Source organism: Bos grunniens, chromosome 7 (assembly GCF_055505025.1).
Source record: "Bos grunniens cultivar Pamir isolate PY7600 chromosome 7, Bosgru_T2T1.0, whole genome shotgun sequence".
NCBI lineage: Eukaryota > Metazoa > Chordata > Mammalia > Artiodactyla > Bovidae > Bos > Bos grunniens.
Genome location: NC_141171.1, coordinates 26,787,380 through 26,810,978, shown reverse-complemented (window position 1 = coordinate 26,810,978; position 23,599 = coordinate 26,787,380). Strand labels below are relative to the sequence as shown.

The 23,599-nt window shown below is 40.6% G+C and overlaps 1 protein-coding gene and 1 long non-coding RNA gene across 12 annotated transcripts in view; one reads left to right on the top strand and one right to left on the bottom strand.

Annotated features, from left to right (window-relative positions):
* The window catches only part of MEGF10 (multiple EGF like domains 10), a 480,748-nt gene that overhangs the window by 243,152 nt on the left and 213,997 nt on the right, over window positions 1–23,599 (top strand). The window lies entirely within an intron of this gene.
* LOC147368946 (uncharacterized) lies at window positions 11,149–19,921 on the bottom strand. The gene is made up of 2 exons (XR_015166994.1): window positions 19,750–19,921; window positions 11,149–11,736 (listed from the first exon to the last, which is right to left on the bottom strand). It is a non-coding gene; the product is annotated as an uncharacterized LOC147368946 (long non-coding RNA).

Below are 23,599 nucleotides of genomic sequence, written 5' to 3'. Positions count from 1 at the left end.
GTTGCAGGTCTCTCAATATTCAGGGAGGTGCTGAGTGAGTCTGCGTGTGAGCAGACTAGGGTGAGGCTGAGATGAGCTCACGTTTGAAGAATTTGAAGAATTGGATGTAGGGAGGGGATGTAGAAAGAGGCTGAGGGAATGTGAAGAGTGAGTTGGGTCCGTTTGAAAGCAGCTAATGCTGTGTGAGCGAGGAGGAAGCAGGACCAAGATACGCGATCTGTGAACTACTAGTGTTCCCCCACTGTTCCCGCGGTGTGCGCGCACGCTTCCCTCCGTTGTGTCTCTTCCCCCAGTGCCATCAGCTGGAAGGGGGATGGGAGGAAATGTGCTCGGCTGCCGGAGGGGAGAGAGAGTTGCACTGCCCTCTAGCTGCCACAGCAGAAACTACAGATATAACTTGGGTTTCTGTCTGGTCAGCAAGAAACCTTAAAAAAAACTTTTTTTTTGCCTGACTCTTGGGGAATTCAATTTTATAGGCTTCTTCCTGAAAGGAAAAAAATGAGCGAATGTGATAAATGAAAAATAGAGGCATAAATTTAAAAATGAGTGTGGGAATTCCCCAGGTGTCCAGTGGTTAAGACTCTGGGCTTTTATGGCTGAGGGGCTAGGTTCAATCCCTGATCAGGGAACTAAGATCCCACAAGCCCCACGGTGCAGGCAAAAAAAAAAAAAAAGATGATGATCATTTATGACTGAATTTTTATTGTGGTTTAAATTTTCGTTTTTGTTAACTAAAAACATGGCGTGGGTATCAGATAAGACCATCATATCCCTTCTTGCAGTGAATCCATCTTATTGTTTCCCAAGGGTTGAGTAATATGGCCATCAGCAGCAAAAAGGCATACTGGTGGAATTTAAGGGTATGGGATCCCTTTCACTAGCAGCCTGAAGCCTTCCATCACATTTTCTTCTGACCCACCCAGTTCCTGAAGTTCTTCCTGTTTATCAGGAAGCAGATTGGAGCTGGAAGGCAGGGAGAGGTGAATAAGCCAAAGTTAAGCTGGAATGATGAAACTCCAATGTGGACAACTTGGAGTGCAAAGGCTTGGAGCTGGATGAGGTGCCCTCCCTCTTCAGTGCTCAGCTTCCAGGCGGGAAGGCAGAGAGGTCAAGGGTGAGAGACTGCCTCAGGGAAGGACTCAGGTGAAGTTCTCCTCTGGGCATCCCCAATCTTGGAATTAGTTGATCACCAGAAAGAAGAGAAATCATTGAGTCTAGATGTTTACAAAGTGAAGTAGAGGAAAGGAGAGAAGGAACAAGTTTTAAGTCTGTAAGGAGAGGAGAATGTGCAATTAACTGAGCACCATAATATGGGCTGCCATCTATGGGGTCGCACAGAGTCGGACACAACTGAAGCGACTTAGCAGCAGCAGCAGCAGCATTATATTCTAGGAGTCTTAGGTAATCATATTAGTTATCCCTCCCAGCAGTCTGGTAAGCAAGGTAGTTTTATGATGCCATTTTTCAGATGAGGAGGATGAGGCACAGAGCGTTTTTTTTTTTTTTTTTGACCAAAGTTGCGTGACTTTATGGGCTTGTGGGAACTTTATGGGGCTTCTGGCCTCTGTTGTTCCAAAGCTTGTGTTATTCTCCTAATGGGAAGCATATCGTAGTCCAATTGTGCAATAGTGCTATGCTGTTTCAGTGCTGAAGAAGTATCTGAGGCCATCCACTCTGTCTCTTTCAGTATCTTCATGTCAAACTTGAAGAGACCAAATTGACCAGGGTCAGGCAAGACAGGCTTGGAATGCTTTCCCATCTCAGTAAGTGGCATCCTCATCAATGAAAGTCTTCAAGCCAAACATCCAGGATCCACCTTGGTGACTTTCTCCCACCTCACACAAGGGATCCATCTTTAAGTCCTGCAAGTTCCAACTCTAAACTATGAAATCCTTCCCCTTCTCTTTCCTGAATTTAGGCAGCAGTTTCTTAATTAGTATTCCTAACTCCAGTCTCCACCTAGTAGACATAGTGATCTTAAAAAAAATGGAATCTGTCGCTCCTCTGCACATCAAATACTTCCTACACTCTTAGATTAAAATCTAAACTCCTCTTGTGACTCCTGGGCCCTCCGTGAACTAATCCTTTTCTACTGAACTCACAGAGGGTCCCTCTCTATCCTGCTGGCTGTCTCTGGCCACACTGTCTTCTGTACCTTAGACATATTGTGCTCTTATTCCTTAGGATGGTTTTGGTGGTATTAGTCGCTAAGTCGTGTCTAACTCTTCATGACCCCGTGGACTGTAGCCCACCATGCTCCTCTGTCCATGGGATTCTCCAGGCAAGAATACTGGAGTGGGTTGCCATTTCCTTCTCCAGGGGATCTTATGACCCAGGGATCGAACCCAGGTCTCCTGCTTTGCAGATAGATTCTTACCATCTGAGCTACAAGGGAAGCCCATCTTAGGATAAGATGCCTGAAATGTCCTTCTTTAGAATTTGTAGTACCTTCTCATCCATCAGGTCTCAAGCTTAAATATCAGGAAAGCCTTCGCTGACAACCATATTCCTTTTTCCTGCTTCAGGTAGTATCTATCAGATTACCCCATTTCTTTCTTTCTTAGCATTTATCATTATCCAAAATCTTCTCGATTATTTGTGTACTTGTTTATTGTTTTTCTCTGTTGGAATGTCTGCTTCCTAAAGGCAGGAAGTCTGCTGTCTTATTCACCATTGATTTCTAAGGCTTAGTTCAATATATGACTCATAGAAAATGCTTAAAAATACTTATTGAATGAAAAAAAAATGACCAAATGAGTCTGGGCCTCAAGCCAGTGTTCCTTTCTTCAGGCTTCCCTGGTGGATCAGCTGGTAAAGAATCTGTCTGCAATGCGGGAGACCTGGGTTCAATCCCTGGATTGGGAAAATCCCCTGGAGAAGAGAATGGCCACCTACTCCAGTATTCTGGTCTGAAGGATTCCGTGGACTGTATAGTCTATAAGGTTGCAGAGAGTCAGAAAGTTTTCAAAGGAAAGAGTTCCTTCCTTCTCTAGCTGACTAAGATAGAGAATTTGTGACATATTTAGGAAATTGAAAACAGAAAGTCTGCCCCCAACAGTTAGAGTCAGGAGAGCAGAGAATTGGCAAGGAGAAAGAGAGCCAGAGCACAGGATGAGGAGCGTGGGAAGGGAGATCAGGGGTTGAGTCTCTAAAGCGGCCTGTGCCAAGATCCCCAGTGAACATTTCTTGACTTACCCACAAACATTTGTAATGGAGTCTTATTACACATAACTGCAAATTCCAGAGCAGCAGTGACAGCAGAAAAGAATGAAAGGCTATGGAAACAAGCCCTGAGAAGAGGAAGTAGCTTTTGGACAAGAGTTCCTTCATCTCAGCATTTTTCATGGATTTCAAATATTTCAAGAATCATATTTTTATTTGCACATTCATCTTGAAAATAAAAGTTATCTAGTCTCAAAATGGAACTGATTAAAACACACTTGGAAGCTTTTATTACTATTTTATATTTCTAGTAAGTACAGTGGTTACCACCTCCCCAGCCCCCACTACTCAGATATTATAAGCATATTCTGAAGTATTGAAAATTATCTCCCCAACAAAATTATCTTATCCCTTTTGCTAAAATTTCCTCTGACTAGCTGGATGCAGCTTTAAAATCCTAAGAAATGGTATCAAAAAGTACTCACTGCGGATTTATTATGTTCACATTTGTGAGCATTTGACCGTGCATGATACTCAGACTTGGAGAATCTCAGGGACAGGCTTTATGTTCTGTTTGTTCTGTTTATTGTAGTGTTTCAGGGCTGGGACATAGCAGGCCCTCACAAAGTATTTGCTGGTAATATGGTACTATGCTAGGTAGTTGGGAAACAGTCACTGTCCTCGGAGTACACAGTAGATGTTCCATACATTTTTTAAAAGGTGTGTGTAATGAGAGAGCAGATAGGAGATTGTAGCATGAGGTAGTGCCAGGTGAATACCCCAAGAAGAGAAGAAGTCAGTAATTTGGAGATGAAAAGGAAGAAATTATGACTTATGATTTCAGGATCAAAGAGGGTTTTGTGAAAGGAAAGTGATGATAGAAAAATCTGAACATTCACTTACTAACCCAGTGAATGTAATTTGGCCAAGGGCAGAAAATCTGAGCAAAAAGCCTAGTGAGCATAGGTGGAGAAGGCAATGGCATCCCACTCCAGTACTCTTGCCTGGAGAATCCCAGGGACGGGGGAGCCTGGTGGGCTGCTGTCTATGGGGTCCCACAGAACTGGACACGACTGAAGTGACTTAGCAGCAGCAGCAGCAGCAGCGAGCATAGGATTCACGCAGGAGAAGAGCAGCCAGTGTCTGGGACTACCAGTTCAAGGAGACTGTGCTGTTGAGGCTGAGACACCAGTAGAAGGAATTGGTACTGGTGGTAGGAATAACTCCTAAATCAAAGATGGAGTGTGCACAATACTTCTCCAAGCCTTTATCCCACCTCACCGGAAGTAACTTCCATCTTCTCGTTGGGGATTCTCTTTCCTTCCCTCAATATCTCAGAAACTTTTGTGGTTCCTCAAATAACAGAGGAACTGCCCCTACGTTTTGGCTCATCATGGTAGTCCTCTTGTCAAAGCTGTCACAGCTGCTGAAATGGCATTGGTTCTCTTCCTGTGCTCTTTAGGGGCTGCAGGAATATTTCTTTACGTGGGAACCTGTCATCCAGGGTACGGCCTCCTTCATTCCACCACACAGTCATGCCCCTTGGAGGCCCCGTCCTCTCACCCAGGTACTATCAGGAGCATGAGGGGTGCCCACTGTTTGTGGACACCACAGTACTTTTCTGGTACACGGTCCTGTCCTCTCCTTTGCTGTGCCTGCTTCTGCCTCCCTCCCCCAGCTTAGTACACTTGAGGAGTCGAGCTCCACACAGCAGGCAGGAGGAGAAGTGAGTTTACCATCAGGCTTCTACCACAAAACTCCCCTGAAGTACCAACAGGTAACCTTTCTACTTGCTTAGAATAGGGGAGGAAAATACTGGTCATATGAATTAATAGTTCAACAAATTATCTTACATATTATTTTTAAAAATTTATTAAAATTAAAATTTATTTAAATTAAATTTTTTTTTATATTGGAGGATAATTGCTTTATAATGTTGTGTTGGTTTCTGCTATACAACAGTGTGAATCAGCCACAAATATACATATATCCCCTCCCTCTTGAATTTCCCCCGCAGCCCCCATGCCACCTCTCTAGGGTGCCACAGAGAACCAGGCTGAGTTCCCTGTATTATAAGCAACTTCCCCCTATCTTGTGTGTGTGTGTTAAGTTGCTCAGTTGTATCCGACTCTTCAACCCCATGGGCTGTAGCCTGCCAGGCTCCTCTGTCAATGGAATTCTCCAGGCAAGAATAATGGAGTGGATTGCCATTCCCTTCCCCAGGGAATCTTACTGACCCAGGAATCAAACCCAGGTCTCCTGCATTGTAGGTGGATTTTCTACCATTTGAGCAACCAGGGCACTCTCTTACACATTCTTAAGTTGAGTGGACAATGAGAAACCATTGAATGTTAGTAAGAAATAATATTCATATTTATGTTCTTTTTTTTTCCCCTTCCACCATGCTAAGGATGAGAGGAAAACGCAAACCAAAAATAAAAACATGGTGTGGAGGGTGTTAGAATTTTGTGATTTAATAGACACAGTCTTAGAGGGAAGCTATTTAACATAGCCTGGCTGCCCACCCCCATTTCCCCTTGCTTTGTATAACCCAATAGCAGGGTTGACAGTCTTCCTATTGTATCTATGTATCTAAAAAATCAACTCTTCATTTTTCCCCCTGGCTTTATATTAACTTACAGGCTGTTTAAGAAGAGATTTTACCTAAGGCCATTTTCAAAAAGGGCTTCTGGGTAGAGAGAAATTACAGTAGACCTCAAGAAATAGAAAATGGTGACAAAAATTAGAGGTTTTATTATTCTTACTTCCATGTGGAAGTAGGACATCTAGAGCTGATACTGGGGCTCCATGAAGCCCCCAGGGTCATCCTGTATCTCTGCTCAGTGATCCTTACCTTGGGGCCTCAAGGTCCCAACACGGTTACTCCACCTTGAATGAGATGTTTCCGAGCAGGACGAAAGGTAAGGACAAAGCATCCAGGCAGCAGAGTCTATTTACCTTTTAAATAGATTTAAAACACCTTCCCAGAAGTTTCACCTGCTGACGTTTACTTATATTTCACTCACCTGAACAGTGTCGCTTGGCCATTCATAGGTGCAAAGCAAGCTGGGGAATGCAGTTCTCCCCTGGGCACACTAAAACCTTGAGAAAAATTAAGGATCTGTTAGGAAAGAAGTGGGGAAGGATGCTGAGTGGGTAACTAGCAGTGACTGCCACATTCCATACTGTTTTGCCCTTTTATTTAAGTTAATGCGCCTTCTGGAAGAGCAAACCAACTTTCAGCAAACAGAAGTAAATCTTTCGCAAACTCTTCTGTCTTCTGTGTACCCACCCAAAGGCACAGTGATTTTTCTGTTGGTAGTTCATATTATGCATATTACAGTTTCCCTCTATCAGCCTAGATCACCCTGAATTGATAATATTTGTGGATGCATACATGTGGTTATTTATACAACTGCCTCTAATAGATAATTCATTATTGAGCGTCTTTTAGTGCTTTTCTCTGTTCTCACTCTACTTCTGTATGTGTGGTACAGCGCAACTATATAAATACTTCAGCAGCCACTTATTTCTAGCTACCAGATCTTGTAGTTGGAGCCAGGCCTCGCTCATGACTGTGTAGTCTGATATACCTAACTCCATTTAGGAAAAAGACTTAGTTTCACAGGTGCCTTAGTTTCAACATGCCCGAGGTGAATTCATAGTGTTTTCTTCACAAAATTCCACCTCTTCTGTGTTTGTTCACCTTGATGAATGCCCATGTCCAGGCCAGGAACCTGAAAATCATTTGTGTATCCTCCCTCGCCTTCCTTTCTCCCCACAGCCATTTGATGTTAGAGTCTTGTCCAGGTAGGGTACTGAAAATTCTCCTCTTTGCCCTCTTTTCTCTAACCCACTGCCACCTCTTGGGGTCACCTAGTTCAGACTCGGAGAAGGCAATGGCACCCCACTCCAGTACTTTTGCCTAGAAAATCCCATGGATGGAGGAGCCTGGTAGGCTGCAGTCCATGGGGTCGCTAAGAGTCGGACACGACTGAGCGACTTCACTTTCGCTTTTCACTTTCATGCATTGGAGAAGGAAATGGCAACCCACTCCAGTGTTCTTGCGTGGAGAATCCCAGGGATGGGAAGCCTGATGGGCTGCCGTCTATGGGGTCGCACAGAGTCGGACATGACTGAAGCGACTTAGCAGCAGCAGCAGCAGCAGTTCAGACTAGCTGCTTTTAGCTATATTGTTGCCACATTAAATACCTGTTAGATTTCTTCATTAGCCTTCCATGTACTCCAGAATCTGTAGCTCTCTGTGCTATTTTAAAAATTACTTTGATTTTATCTAGATGACATTGAAAAAACATAAGCAATTGTGGATCACCTGAATGGTTGTCTTAGAACTGAGTACTGCCGATAGATTTTAGTGCCTGCATGTGTATTTGTGTTTTTATTGTACCAATGAGCATTACAGTAATTATCAACAACCAACACAAAAAAGAAAGCAGAGGGACTTTGTATCCCAAAATGAAGCTTTTGGGACAGATGAAATTCAATGAAGTCACTGTCTTTTGTTATATTAACAAAGGTTTATCCTAGTTTAAGTATGGAAGACCATCATGTGGTCCAAGTAGTTTAAGTTGCTAAATTCAAAAGAACCTGTACTCAGCAGCCAGTCCCATGTTAGGAGTGGAAATTTGTTTTCATATGAAAGATGTTATCTGTCATATTGAATTAATACCATTCATTTGAATGTCAGTTTTGCGTAAATTTAATATGCAAATTTATATAGTTATGTAAGAGCAATAAGTATGAAATGCTTCCAGCTAGTTTTAGGTTTGCACAAATATAAGTATCAATACACTGAAGATATCTGAGTGGCACTTCAGGTCTTTGAGAAGTTTTTTAAAGAAGGTACATACAGCAAAGGAAACCATCAACAAAATGAAGACAACCTACCAAATGGGAGAAAATATTTGCAAATAGCATGACAGATATGAAATTAATATCTAACACATAAAAGCAACTCATACAGCTCAACAGCAAAAAATAACCCAATTAAAAAATGGTCGAAGAACTGAATAGACATTTTTCCAAGGAGGAAATGCAGATGGCTAACAGGCACATGAAAAGATGATCAACATTGCTAATCATCAGGGAAATGCAAAGCAAAGCTACCAGAAGATATCACCTCACACCTGTCAGATTGGCTATGATCAAAAAGAACACAAATAGTGAATTTTGGTGAGGATGTGGAGAAAGGGAACTCTCAGATATGGTTGGTGGGAATGTAAATTAATGCAGCCATGGAGGAAAACAGTATGGAGGATTCTCAGAAAACTAAAAATAGAATTACCACATGATCCAGCAATTCCACTCCTGGGTATGTATAAAAAACAAAACAAAACACTAATTTGAAAAGATACATGCACCCCTGTGTTCATACTAGCATTGTTTACAGTTGCCAAGACATGGAAGCAGCCTAAGTACCCATCAACAGATGAATGGATGAAGAAGATGTGGTATATCTATACACAATAGAACACCACTCAGCCATAAAAAGAACAAAATCTTGCCGTTTGTATCAACATGGATGGCCTTGGAAGGCATTATGCTAAGTGAAATAAAGTCAATCAGGGAAAGACATACTGTATGATACCTCTTATATGGGAAATTAAAAAAATATAACATACTAGTGAATATAATAAAAAAGAATTAAACTCATAGAACAAACTAGTGGCTACCAGTGAGGAGGGAGAGGGGCAGTAAAGGAGTAAGGGTGTAAGAGGTACAAACTATTAGGTATAAAATAAACTACAAGAATATGTTGTACAATATGGGAATATAGTCAATATTTTATAATAACTTTAAATGGAATTTCAGAATTGTGAAGCACCTCCTCCTCCTGCCTTCAATCTTTCCCCGCATCAGGGTCTTTTCAAATGAGTCAGCTCTTCGCATCAGGTGGCCAAAGTATTGGAGTTTCAACTTCAACATTAGTCCTTCCAGTGAACACTCAGGACTAATCTCCTTTAGGATGGACTGGTTGGATCTCCTTGCAGTCCAAGGGACTCTCAAGAGTCTTCTCCAACACCACAGTTCAAAAGCATCAATTCTTTGGCGCTCAGCTTTCTTCACAGTCCAACTCTCACATCCATACATGACTGCTGGAAAAACCATAGCCTTGATGAGATGGACCTTTGTTGGCAAAGTAATGTCTCTGTACAACAATTAGGCTTCAATAAAAAAAAGAATAAAAATGATGTATGCAAAAACAATAAAGAAGATGCATATATTTCTCAAGTGGATTGGAGCAGGGTCAGCAAACCTTTTATGTAAAGGAATGGAGGATAAATATTTTAGGCCCTGATGGCTGTATGTCATCTATCAGAGGCCCTTGGCTCTGATGGTGTAGTAAGAAAGCAGCGTGAATATTATGTAAACAAAAGAGCATGACTGTGTCCAACCAAACTCTGCTTACAAAACCAGGCATCAGGCCAGTGTGGACTTCATGTCCAGTTTGCTGACTCCTGGTTTAGAGAATACAATCCCCATTCCTTGTCTTGAGGTACACCTCTGTTCACCTCTCTAGATTTATCTCTTCCCTGCTCTATCAGACCTTCTTTGTGCTCCAGTCACAGGGAGCTGCTTGCCTTTCCCAAGCATGTCACAGTTTCCCTGATTCCACACTTTAATCAATGGTCCCTGTGACTTCCTTCCCCATCTTCTCAAACCAGCTAACTCCTACTTACCCTGATTTAAAAATCGCTTCCTCTCAGAAGCTGTCTGAGTTTTTGTTCTGTCTGCTCCCTTTGTGCTTTTTTATATTCACTCTTCTCCCCTATCACTCTCATTGATCTTGTGGTTGGGCCCTTACTGGACTATTTTACTATCTTCTCTTCTAGGCTGAGCTCCCTCTTCTCTGCAGTATGTGCTGCCCCTCACTTATAGTTATGACCACCTATCCCCACATTGAGAGGATCGATGGAAAGAACAGAAGGAAACAAGAAAGAGTGTATTTATCCAAAGAAACTGAGAAAACCCAGAAATGTCTGAGTTTTCTTTAAATTGACAAAGTTAGGTATTCTCCCATCTGTGGCAATGGAGGCTTGTGAGCTAAGTCAGTTTTGAACAAATAAAGGGAGGTTTATGTTTGTACCTTTAGCTTTTGTGACTGTAAAATTTATGCCTGTGATGGAAGTTATTTAACGTTGACAAATGGAGTCAGCTGAAAAAAATCAAAGATAATGAATAAAAAGAAGGCATACTGTATATGTTTGGGGTGTTGGTAAGTGGAGAGGGTTTGAGGTGTAATAGACAGTGGGTAAGTGTGCTGTGGTTGGGTTCCCTAAGCAGAAAAATACCTTGGAAAATTTACAACCAAGTTGTAATTGAAAGGTTTAAGAAGTGATTTCTGAGACTAGGCTGGATCCTTGACTAAATCTCTGAGCAGGCCTTTTTCTAGTTGTGATTTAAATCTTTCCATGGGAGTGTAAATATTATTTGTATACTCACTCACCAGACAGATCACATATATATCACTAATGAACAGGAGGTAATAAAATCTTCAGTGGGAAATGTCACTGGACACATTTCACTGTTAAGGTTACCATTTCTTATTTGGAAAATAAAAGAGCTTGTTAGCTGATGGTTAAAAATCAAACTCTTTTGCCCTACGCTATGCTACGCTAAGTCACTTCAGTTGTGTCCGACTCTGTGCGACCCCACAGACGGCAGCCCACCAGGCTCCCCCGTCCCTGGGATTCTCCAGGCAAGAACACTGGAGTGGGTTGCCATTTCTTTCTCCAATGCATGAAAGTGAAAAGTGAAAGTGAAGTCGCTCAGTTGTGTCCGACTCTTCTCGACCCCATGGACTGCAGCCCACCAGGCTCCTCCGTCCATGGGATTTTCCAGGCAAGAGTACTGGAGTAGGGTGCCATTGCCTTCTCCGCTTTTGCCCTAAGTAGTTCCCATTAGATATGTTAGTGATTTTACGCAAACATGTTGACATTTTGCTATATTATATTTCTAACAGGGTCCAACTTCCAGGCAGTATTTATTTATTTATTTTTTAAATAAAGAAGACCTAGGTTTTTCCTTGAGTCAGTACAGGGAGTTTAGTGGTCCTGCGCTGGAAGCATCACCATCACACCTCTGAGAGCTTGCTGTGTGTCAGACATTGTATATGTAGCAACTCAGTGCCCACATCAGCTGTAGAAGATGGGTTCTCTGATCACCCATGTCACAGATATGGAAGTACATCCATAAAGTGCAGGTCACTTGTCCAAAGTCACACAGGTGGTGAGCAGCATGACCAGATCACATCCCCGACAGTCTGGTTTCTGAGGCCACACACTTCACCTCCACACTTTCCTTCTTCTTAGGATTCCAGCTTCCCAAGTGTGCCGACTTCTAATTTGCTGTGGGATATTCATTCCCAGTCGGTGTCTACTTATGATCTATATTCACCTTCCGTGAATAAAACTGACAAAGCTTTGTCTTTATAAATGACCTATGTTAATATCTCTTGGCATTAAGATGCTCACAGGGAAATAGAAATTATATTTTGCAGCGCTTGTCTGGTTTCCTCAGTAATGGATTATGTCTACAGGATATGAATTCAACCTGTTGAAAAAGTGAAAGAATCATCATTAATAGTGGTACAACTGACATCATATGGCTCCTGATGTGATACATGGAGAAGGACACAATACCACCTATGTGATGGTACTGCCAAATGTGTCACCTGAATCTAATCATGAAGAAACAGACAAACCCACATTAAAGGACAGCCTGCAAAGTAGCTGGCCTAGATTCTTCAAAGGCATCAGTGTTAAGACAGACAAAAAGGCTGAGGAACTGTTTAAGATTGGAAGATAGAGAAGCAGAGCCATAAAATGCAGTGCATAATCCTTGTTTGGATTCTGGGTCAGGAGTAAAACCAGCTATAGAGAAGGTTATTAGGACAAATAGGATGCTTTTAAAATATGAACTGTATATTAAGTGGGTTTCCCTGGTGGCTCCAGGGTAAAGAATCCACCTGCCCATGTAGGAGACACAGGTTCCATCTCTGGGTTAGGAAGATCCCTGGAGAAGGAAACGGCAACTCCTGCCAGTATTCTTATCTGGAAAATCCCATGGCCAGAGGAGCTTGATGGGCTATAGTCCATGGGATCACAAAGAGTCAGACACGACTTAGCAACTAAACAACACTACCACCACACATACGTAGAACAAGTTAACAGAATGTTAACAATTAGTGACTCTAGATTAATGATAAATTGGTGTTATACTGTTCTCACAACTTTTCTGAAGGTTTGAAATGTTCATAATTTAAAAAATATATATAGGAGTAGAAAAATGAGTCAGGGTATAGGTCAAACAAGATTAGCCCAGAGTTGGAGCTAAGTGTTGAGTACAGAGAGGTTCATTATATTATTCTGTCTACTTGTCTTTATATATTTTAAATCTTCCCTACTGTTTCAGTCAGATTTCATGGTGCTGATTCTCAGTACATGATGAAAGTAAACTGTCATGACAGATTCTGTCTCTGCTTTTCTGTATTTTGACCTCATCCCCACTCTTACTCAGCCCAGCTACCATTTTCCCTTGCCAGCATCCCAACTCCACCTCCCATTTTATCATTCAGCCGGAAGCCAAAACGATTTTTTTTTAAATGCAAAATTGACCTTTCCAGGCTCCACTTAAAACCCTTTAAGTTCTGTCCATTGTTTTAGGAGGAAACTTACCACTCCTACAGACTTCCCTGGTAGCTCAGATGGTAAAGAATCTGCCTACAATATAGGAGACGGGGTTCAATCCCTGGGCTGGGAAAATCCTCTGGAGAAAGAGAATGGCTACCTGCCCACTCCAGTATTCTTGCCTGGAAAATTCCATGCACAGAGGAGCCTGGCATTCTGTAGTCCATGGGGTCAGTAAGAGTTGGACATGACTGAGCGACTAATGCTTTAAACCATTCCTTCTCAGTCTGCCCCTCCTCACTCTTCACCTCTTTCCCCTAGGTTCTGGGTGCACAGTCCTTTCAGCCCTCCGATTTTTACCCTGCCCTTCTGCACTCCTCTGGAGAGGCTCGTCCCTCTCACTGGAATGCCCTGTTCTCTCTTTACCTACTTAGTGCTTGTTCATTCTTCAGATATCACTCCTTCACTAGATCCATCCTTGGTCTGTCTGTTTTTTTTTTTTTTTTTTTAAATTATTAGATTTTATTGCAAAGAATCCATTTGCAGTAGGTAGAAATACAGCATTATTTATTAAAAAGATGTCCATATTTCTCTAGTTGTTAAGGAGAGTGCCAGTCTTGCCTTGTTGTCTCAAGTGCCAAAATTTAAAGATTTTTCTTTTTTTTTTTTTAAACTGTGCATTGATTTTTTTTTTTTAATTAAAAAAAAATTATACATGTGTTCCCCATCCTGAACCCTCCTCCCTCCTCCTTCCCCATACCATCCCTCTGGGTCGTCCCAGTGCACCAGCCCCAAGCATCCAGCATCGTGCATTGAACCTGGACTGGCATCTCGTTTCATACATGACATTTCACATGTTTCAATGCCATTCTCCCAAATCTTCCCACCCTCTCCCTCTCCCACAGAGTCCATAAGCCTGTTCTATACATCAGTGTCTCTTTTGCTGTCTCGTATACAGGGTTATCGTTACCATCTTTCTAAATTCCATATATATGCGTTAGTATACTGTATTGGTGTTTGTCCTTCTGGCTTACTTCACTCTGTGTAATAGGCTCCAGTTTCATCCACCTCATTAGAACTGATTCAAATGTATTCTTTTTAATGGCTGAGTAATACTCCATTGTGTATATGTACCACAGCTTTCTTATCCATTCATCTGCTGATGGACATCTAGGTTGTTTCCATGTCCTGGCTATTATAAACAGTGCTGCGATGAACACTGGGGTACACGTATCTCTTTCCCTTCTGGTTTCCTCAGTGTGTATGCCCAGCAGTGGGATTGCTGGATCATAAGGCAGTTCTATTTCCAGTTTTTTAAGGAATCTCCACACTGTTCTCCATAGTGGCTGTACTAGTTTGCATTCCCACCAACAGTGTAAGAGGGTTCCCTTTTCTCCACACCCTCTCCAGCATTTATTATTTGTAGACTTTTGGATCGCAGCCATTCTGACTGGTGTGAAATGGTATCTCATAGTGGTTTTGATTTGCATTTCTCTGATAATGAGTGATGTTGAGCATCTTTTCATGTGTTTGTTAGCCATCTGTATGTCTTCTTTGGAGAAATGTCTATTTAGATCTTTGGCCCATTTCTTGATTGGGTCATTTATTTTTCTAGAGTTGAGCTGTAGGAGTTGCTTGTATATTTTTGAGATTAGTTGTTTGTCGGTTGCTTCATTTGCTATTATTTTCTCCCATTCTGAAGGCTGTCTTTTCACCTTGCTAATAGTTTCCTTTGATGTGCAGAAGCTTTTAAGTTTAATTAGGTCCCATTTGTTTATTTTTGCTTTTATTTCCAATATTCTGGGAGGTGGGTCATAGAGGATCCTGCTGTGATGTATGTCAGAGAGTGTTTTGCCTATGTTCTCCTCTAGGAGTTTTATAGTTTCTGGTCTTACATTAAGATCTTTAATCCATTTTGAGTTTATTTTTGTATATGGTGTTAGAAAGTGTTCTAGTTTCATTCTTTTACAAGTGGTTGACCAGATTTCCCAGCACCACTTGTTAAAGAGATTGTCTTTAATCCATTGTATATTCTTGCCTCCTTTGTCAAAGATAAGGTGTCCATATGTGCGTGGATTTATCTCTGGGCTTTCTATTTTGTTCCATTGATCTATATTTCTGTCTTTGTGCCAGTACCATACTGTCTTGATAACTGTGGCTTTGTAGTAGAGCCTGAAGTCAGGTAGGTTGATTCCTCCAGTTCCATTTTTCTTTCTCAAGATCGCTTTGGCTATTCGAGGTTTTTTGTATTTCCATACAAATTGTGAAATTATTTGTTCTAGCTCTGTGAAGAATACTGTTGGTAGCTTGATAGGGATTGCATTGAATCTATAAATTGCTTTGGGTAGTATACTCATTTTCACTATATTGATTCTTCCAATCCATGAACATGGTATATTTCTCCATCTGTTAGTGTCCTCTTTGATTTCTTTCACCAGTGTTTTATAGTTTTCTATATATAGGTCTTTAGTTTCTTTAGGTAGATATATTCCTAAGTATTTTATTCTTTTCGTTGCAATGGTGAATGGAATTGTTTCCTTAATTTCTCTTTCTGTTTTCTCATTATTAGTGTATAGGAATGCAAGGGATTTCTGTGTGTTGATTTTATATCCTGCAACTTTACTATAATCATTGATTAGTTCTAGTAATTTTCTGGTGGAGTCTTTAGGGTTTTCTATGTAGAGGATCATGTCATCTGCAAATAGTGAGAGTTTTACTTCTTCTTTTCCAATTTGGATTCCTTTTATTTCTTTTTCTGCTCTGATTGCTGTGGCCAAAACTTCCAAAACTATGTTGAATAGTAAAGGTGAAAGTGGGCACCCTTGTCTTGTTCCTGACTTTAGAGGAAATGCTTTCAATTTTTCACCATTGAGGATAATGTTTGCTGTGGGTTTGTCATATATAGCTTTTATTATGTTGAGGTATGTTCCTTCTATTCCTGCTTTCTGGAGAGTTTTTATCATAAATGGATGTTGAATTTTGTCAAAGGCTTTCTCTGCATCTATTGAGATAATCATATGGTTTTTGTTTTTCAATTTGTTAATGTGGTGTATTACATTGATTGATTTGCGGACATTGAAGAATCCTTGCATCCCTGGGATAAAGCCCACTTGGTCATGGTGTATGATCTTTTTAATGTGTTGTTGGATTCTGATTGCTAGAATTTTGTTTAGGATTTTTGCATCTATGTTCATCAGTGATATTGGCCTGTAGTTTTCTTTTTTTGTGGGATCTTTGTCAGGTTTTGGTATTAGGGTGATGGTGGCCTCATAGAATGAGTTTGGAAGTTTACCTTCCTCTGCAATTTTCTGGAAGAGTTTGAGCAGGATAGGTGTTAGCTCTTCTCTAAATTTTTGGTAGAATTCAGCTGTGAAGCCATCTGGACCTGGGCTTTTGTTTGCTGGAAGATTTTTGATTACAGTTTCAATTTCCGTGCTTGTGATGGGTCTGTTAAGGTTTTCTATTTCTTCCTGGTCGAGTTTTGGAAAGTTGTACTTTTCTAAGAATTTGTCCATTTCTTCCTCGTTGTCCATTTTATTGGCATATAATTGTTGATAATAGTCTCTTATGATCCTTTGTATTTCTGTGTTGTCTGTTGTGATCTCTCCATTTTTGTTTCTAATTTTATTGATTTGATTTTTCTCCCTTTGTTTCTTGATGAGTCTGGCTAATGGTTTGTCAATTTTATTTATCCTTTCAAAGAACCAGCTTTTGGCTTTGTTGATTTTTGCTATGGTCTCTTTTGTTTCTTTTGCATTTATTTCTGCTCTAATTTTTAAGATTTCTTTCCTTCTACTAATCCTGGGGTTCTTCATTTCTTCCTTTTCTAGTTGCTTTAGGTGTAGAGTTAGGTTATTTATTTGACTTTTTTCTTGTTTCTTGAGGTGTGCCTGTATTGCTATGAACTTTCCCCTTAGGACTGCTTTTACTGTGTCCCACAGGTTTTGGGTTGTTGTGTTTTCATTTTCATTCGTTTCTATGCAAATTTTGATTTCTTTTTTGATTTCTTCTGTGATTTGTTGGTTATTCAGTAGGGTGTTGTTCATCCTCCATATGTTGGAATTTTTAATAGTTTTTCTCCTGTAATTGAGATCTAATCTTACTGCATTGTGGTCAGAAAAGATGCTTGGAATGATTTCTATTTTTTTGAATTTACCAAGGCTAGCTTTATGGCCCACGATGTGATCTATCCTGGAGAAGGTTCCATGTGCGCTTGAGAAAAAGGTGAAGTTCATTGTTTTGGGATGAAATGTCCTATAGATATCAATTAGGTCTAACTGGTCTATTGTATTGTTTAAAGTTTGTGTTTCCTTATTAATTTTCTGTTTAGTTGATCTATCCATAGGTGTGAGTGGGGTATTAAAGTCTCCCACTATTATTGTGTTATTGTTAATTTCTCGTTTCATACTTGTTAGCATTTGTCTTACATACTGCGGTGCTCCTGTGTTGGGTGCATATATATTTATAATTGTTATATCTTCTTCTTGGATTGATCCTTTGATCATTATGTAGTGACCTTCTTTGTCTCTTTTCACAGCCTTTGTTTTAAAGTCTATTTTATCTGATATGAGTATTGCTACTCCTGCTTTCTTTTGGTCCCTATTTGCATGGAAAATCTTTTTCCAGCCCTTCACTTTCAGTCTGTATGTGTCCCCTGTTTTGAGGTGGGTCTCCTGTAGACAACATATGTAGGGGTCTTGTTTTTGTATCCATTCAGCCAGTCTTTGTCTTTTGGTTGGGGCATTCAACCCATTTACGTTTAAGGTAATTACTGATAAGTATGATCCCGTTGCCATTTACTTTATTGTTTGGGGTTCGAATTTATACACCATTTTTGTGTTTCCTGTCTAGAGAATATCCTTTAGTATTTGTTGGAGAGCTGGTTTGGTGGTGCAGAATTCTCTCAGCTTTTGCTTGTCTGAGAAGCTTTTGATTTCTCCTTCATACTTGAATGAAATCCTTGCTGGGTACAATAATCTGGGCTGTAGGTTATTTTCTTTCATCATTTTAAGTATGTCTTACCATTCCCTCCTGGCTTGAAGAGTTTCTATTGAAAGATCAGCTGTTATCCTTATGGGAATTCCCTTGTGTGTTATTTGTTGTTTTTCCCTTGCTGCTTTTAATATTTGTTCTTTGTGTTTGATCTTTGTTAATTTGATTAATATGTGTCTTGGGGTGTTTCGCCTTGGGTTTATCCTGTTTGGGATTCTCTGGGTTTCTTGGACTTGGGTGATTATTTCCTTCCCCAGTTTAGGGAAGTTTTCAACTATTATCTCCTCAAGTATTTTCTCATGGTCTTTCTTTTTGTCTTCTTCTTCTGGAACCCCTATGATTCGAATGTTGTAGCGTTTAATATTGTCCTGGAGGTCTCTGAGATTGTCCTCATTTCTTTTAATTCGTTTTTCTTTTATTCTCTCTGATTCATTTATTTCTACCATTCTATCTTCTAATTCACTAATCCTATCTTCTGCCTCTGTTATTCTACTATTTGTTGCCTCCAGAGTGTTTTTAATTTCATTTATTGCATTATTCATTATATATTGACTCTTTTTTATTTCTTCTAGGTCCTTGTTAAACCTTTCTTGCATCTTCTCAATCCTTGTCTCCAAGCTATTTATCTGTGATTCCATTTTAATTTCAAGATTTTGGATCAATTTCACTATCATTATTCGGAATTCTTTATCAGGTAGATTCCCTATCTCTTCCTCTTTTGTTTGGTTTGGTGGGCATTTATCCTGTTCCTTTATCTGCTGGCTATTCCTCTGTCTCTTCATCTTGTTTAAATTGCTGAGTTTGGGGTGTCCTTTCTGTATTCTGGCAGTTTGTGGAGTTCTCTTTATTGTGGCTTTTCCTCGCTGTGTGTGGGTTTGTACAGGTGGCTTGTCAAGGTTTCCTGGTTAGGGAAGCTTATGTCGGTGTTCTGATGGGTGGAGCTGTATTTCTTCTCTTTGTTCAGTTGCGCTGTGGGGAGGGAGGGAGGGATGCTGCAAACAAATAACACTGGCGTGCGCTCGCAGTGCCTCAGCCACACTGGGTCTGCCCCCGCTTACGGCGCGTGTAGCCTCCCTGCCCACACTGCTCAGGCTCTAGGTTGTTCCGCCGGGAACAATCCGAGGCTGGCCCTGGGTTGCATGTACCTCCCAGGTCCAAGCCACTCAGGTTCAGGCACTCGGGTAGTCCTCAGAGGCGCAGACTCAGTTGGGCCTGAGTTTTGTGCTCTTCCCAGGTCCGAGCAGCTCAAGTGATGAGGTGTTTGGCGAGCACCAATGCTGCGACTTATCGCCTCCCCGCCACTCGGTTATCTGGGTGTAAAACCGGCGCACCTTCTCAGGCAGATGTTGACCGTCCAGACCCCCAAGAAGTTTTAGTTAGCAAAGAAGCCTGCTTACAGTTTTATAGATAATGTCTCTCTGGGGCTGCGATTGCCCCCTTCCGACTCTGGCTGCCTGTCACCGGAAGGGGAAGGTCTGCAGCCGGCTATCTCTGTTCAATTCTTTGTTCCGTGCGCGGGCCTGGCGGTGTCTTAGGTTGGGGCTGGCTTTTCGCGTGGTAGATATCCCACAGTCTGGTTTGCTAGCCCAAATTATTTCGCTCAGATAGTGCTCAGGGTATTCAGGCCAGATTCTTACTCTAAGCGATGCAGCCCACGCTGCGCCTCCCTGCCCAGCCCCCGCTTGCTAATGGCGCATGCAGGCGTCTGCGCTGCTTCTCCGCTGGGGGAGTTACCGTAGGACTCGCAATCTTCGAGTTTTAATTGTTTATTTATTTTTTCTTCCTGTTATGTTGCCCTCTGTGCTTCCAAAGCTCGGCACAGATTCGGCAGTGAGAAGGTTTCCTGGTGTTTGGAAACTTCTCTCTTTTTAAGACCCCCTTCCCGGGACGGAACTCCGTCCCTCCCTCTTTTGTCTCTTTTTTTGTCTTTTATATTTTTTCCTACCTCCTTTCGAAGAGTTGGATTGCTTTTCTGGGTGCCTGATGTCCTCTGCCGGCATTCAGAAGTTGTTTTGTGGAATTTACTCGACGTTTAAATGCTCTTTTGATGAATTTGTGGGGGAGAAAGTGTTCTCCCCGTCCTACTCCTCCGCCATCTTGGCTCCTCCCCCGGTCTGTCTGTTTAGAGTGTTGTCTCCTATGCTGGTAGGCACATTTCTCTGGTAACATTTATCCCAATTGAAATTACAATTCTCTGTGCTTAGACTAATGCTTCCTCTCTCCCTAGGCTGCAAGTTGTCTCATGTACTTCTTTTGTTTACCACTGTGTCCCAAATAGGTGCTTGGTATTGATATATGATTTTAAAATATATTTTTCAAAATAGTTCTTTTCCACTAGGAATATTTAGAAGTTTTTCCTTTTATAGAATTCCATTGTGCTTATCTTCAAAAGGATAGGAGACTGTCTCCTGAAGTTTAATTTCAGTTCTTAATTTCATGTGATCCCTCTGACAGTATAGAAACATTACTTTCATAACGCTCCTTGAGAAATTGGTTAAGTCACTTGGCCCCTGTTTCCTTTCACAGTCAGTATGACTTCATGCAAAATGATGCAGCAGTTCACATCATTCTGTCAGTCCGCATCAAAGAAATACTGTCTTCCAAAATTAAAATTGTGAATCAACTCACAGGAGGATGTTGTCAGATAAACAAAGAATCATCGCTTATATCACACTGCCAAGTTTTTGATAAGCTTAATTCCTCTAAATGCATTTAAATTTAATGAAGAGTAATACAATTTAATAACAACATAAAATGGAATCATTTATCTTCCCAGTCCTAGACATTGGGCACATGTCTTCTCCTTAATACGTTGTTTCAAAACGCAAAAGTTTTTTTTTTCCCCCCCTATCTCCTTTAGATTTGTCTCTCCTTATTTCTATGTATATAGCGTGGGGAGTGATCTATATGTACATGTTTAATTAAATCACTCATCAGGCTGTAGTTTTCACGGTTGGAAATCTCAGGAATTTGTTGTTTCAAGTTCCCAAGGCAATGATATTTACATAGCCCAATGGAATTTGATAATTATCAGTATATTAGTCAAGTTTATTTCAATTGCAAGTGATATAAATCCAAATTCGAACTGACTTAAAGAAAAATGAGAATTTACTGGCACATGCAACTGGGGAGACCAAAGGTGACTGCTGGTTGAGGGCTCAGGTGAGGAGGCCTCTCATCTCCTCACTTGCTTTCCTCTCTGCTAGCTTAATTTTCAGGTAGGCATGCCAGTAGGATGTTCATGGAGCAACAGCAGGTTGTTCATTGACGAGGCGGTGATCTTTAAATATTTACAAATGAAGTAAGGAGCTCTGGCTGAGCAGAAACTGGGATCTGGAGTCTGCCTGGGTGTCTGTTTGGGTGACCTCACTTTTTCTTTTTTTTCCTTTTTCTTTTTGGTTTAAAGAGATGTTGTGTTCTAAGGCCCTGGGGAGAGGGACAGGTGGTGAGGCGTTACTTGGTGCTATCTCCCACATGGCCCAAGGACTAATTTTTGAGCCCTGTGAAAAGCTGAACTATGACTGATGATGAAGTCATTGTTTTTATGAAGACTTTTATAAACTATGAAGGGAATGCAGCACAGTTATTTGGTGTATTAAAAGCGTGATAGCTTTGAATTGCTCCCGGGAGGCAACGTTAGTGCAAGACTGGATAGCATCTCAGAGGGAAGCCCTGATGATCCCAGAGGCTGTAGTTTCTTTGCTGAACACCTTTTGGAGGCTTCCAGAGACACTTGAGTGTCTGGTACATGGAGGCAGAGCAATGCGGATTACAGTAACAATAAATTTAACCCCCTGTATTGTGGAGGATGATCCTAATACATTTTATATGGATGGATTATTTGACTCCAAAAAGTTTCTTATAGAGAAGAAATAGTGTGAAGACACTGTCAGAGTTAAAACAAGAGTAGGTGAATGTGAGAATACAAAGAAACAGGGTATTATGTGTTGACAAATATTTCAATTTGATAATTCAAAAAAAATGCAACTTACGTAGAAAGTAGTAAGTCTGTGGCATTATCCTGGGAACGTTTTCACTTATTGCCTCTAGGAAAGTCATGTTATTGCTCTGTATGGGCTTTCAAAGACAGAACCAGTGTTAGAAGAGCCATTTCCAACATGTTGCAAATAACTGAGCAACATCAAGATTCCTCATCGAGAATACCTCTTCCTGTTTAACCTCTTTTCTGGTTAAAAGCATTTCAGACTTTTAAGAAACATATATAATGGAATTGTAGAGATTTATACATTCAAGTGAGTTGTGTGATCTGCAAAAGTTAACTGTAAATTGTAATCTAGGTAAAAGCTTCTCTTATTTTTGTTTGTATAAGCTCGAGTCTTAAATAAAGCAGCTGCCAGCAGAATGCTGATTAAGGTTAAGATTCCAGATGAAAAGTTATTGAATTAAAAATGGATAAACATCACTGCTGTTGCTGCCGCCGCCAAGTCGCTTCAGTCGTATCCGACCCTGTGCGACCCCATAGACGGCAGCCCACCAGGCTCCTCTGTCCCTGGGATTCTCCATGCAAGAATATTGGAGTGGGATGCCATTTCCTTCTCCAATGCATGCTAGAATCATCTGAAGTTATTAAATACCAGTTTAGTTACTGTTTTCTTTTAACCATATTCTTTATTCAAGTAAACAGTATAAGGTATTATGTTTGAAATGAAACTGAAAGATATCAGTCAATAGTAATTTTCCACAGACATTTAGAAATTAATGATCTGCTGAACAATGGTGATGTATTTGGGTCTTCGTTGCCCCAAATTCCTTGCCCTCATAAAAAATATAGCCTACCTCATGTCTGTGAGAGGGAAAAAGATTAGGATGAGGTTAGATGATAAATTTTTAGCCACTAGCATCTGGCCAAAAGAGCCTAGGTTGGCCCTATCACATTCCCCATGTATATTTATGTACTATACCATTTGGGTATTATAATAAAAATTTTTATCTGTCCCTGGAGGCAAAATTGAGTTATATATTAAATGGTTATTTTCTTTGTTTTCTGCTTAGGTATGCATGTAATGTGGTAGCATAATATATATTCCACACTTGCTTCATTCCTGCAGAGAGATAATATTTTTGCAGCTGACAGAGTAAAGACATCCTGTGCTTCCAGAAAAGGAGAGAACATATTGGCAGTATAAAATACAGATGTTCCCAGTGTTTGTCCCACTTCATGGTTGTATTCAGCAGAGGTTAACTTTCATGGACATATTTCCCTATCCTTGTTTAGGCTGTTGCACATAGGAATCCACAGTAAATTCAAGATTGTAAAGATGGTTTCAAGGAAAGCATGTCAAAGTGTTTTCAGTGGGAGGAAAGTCACTTAAAAATGTCTTCCCCCTTCCTCTTCACAAGAGACTCTTTTCATAAGATTGTTGGAAACAGAACAACCTTCTTTCTTGTCTATAAGGAAGGAGCTTGGACTATATCCAACTTTTGTTTTAAAGAATTTTAAGTGGGAAACAAATATAAAATTTTCTTGTCACAGTATAGGAAAATAAATAGAAACTGCTGTGACAAAGATGGTATCCTGATTACATGTTTGCTGTCTTCTTCTTTCCCGTTTCATAAAGAAACAACCCAAGGGATGTAAAAGAAATATAAAAAGATCATTATGTGATATGATCAGAAACTTCTCACCTGAATCTATGAAGCTTAACAGTCAGAGATGGAAATAGCACAGGTAGGAGTGAATGAGGGGATCACTGGTGATCCACTATTCACATTTCGGGTGTACATCTTGGAAAAACTAATTCTTCCTCTCTAAGAGAAAAATTGTCAGGGAAATT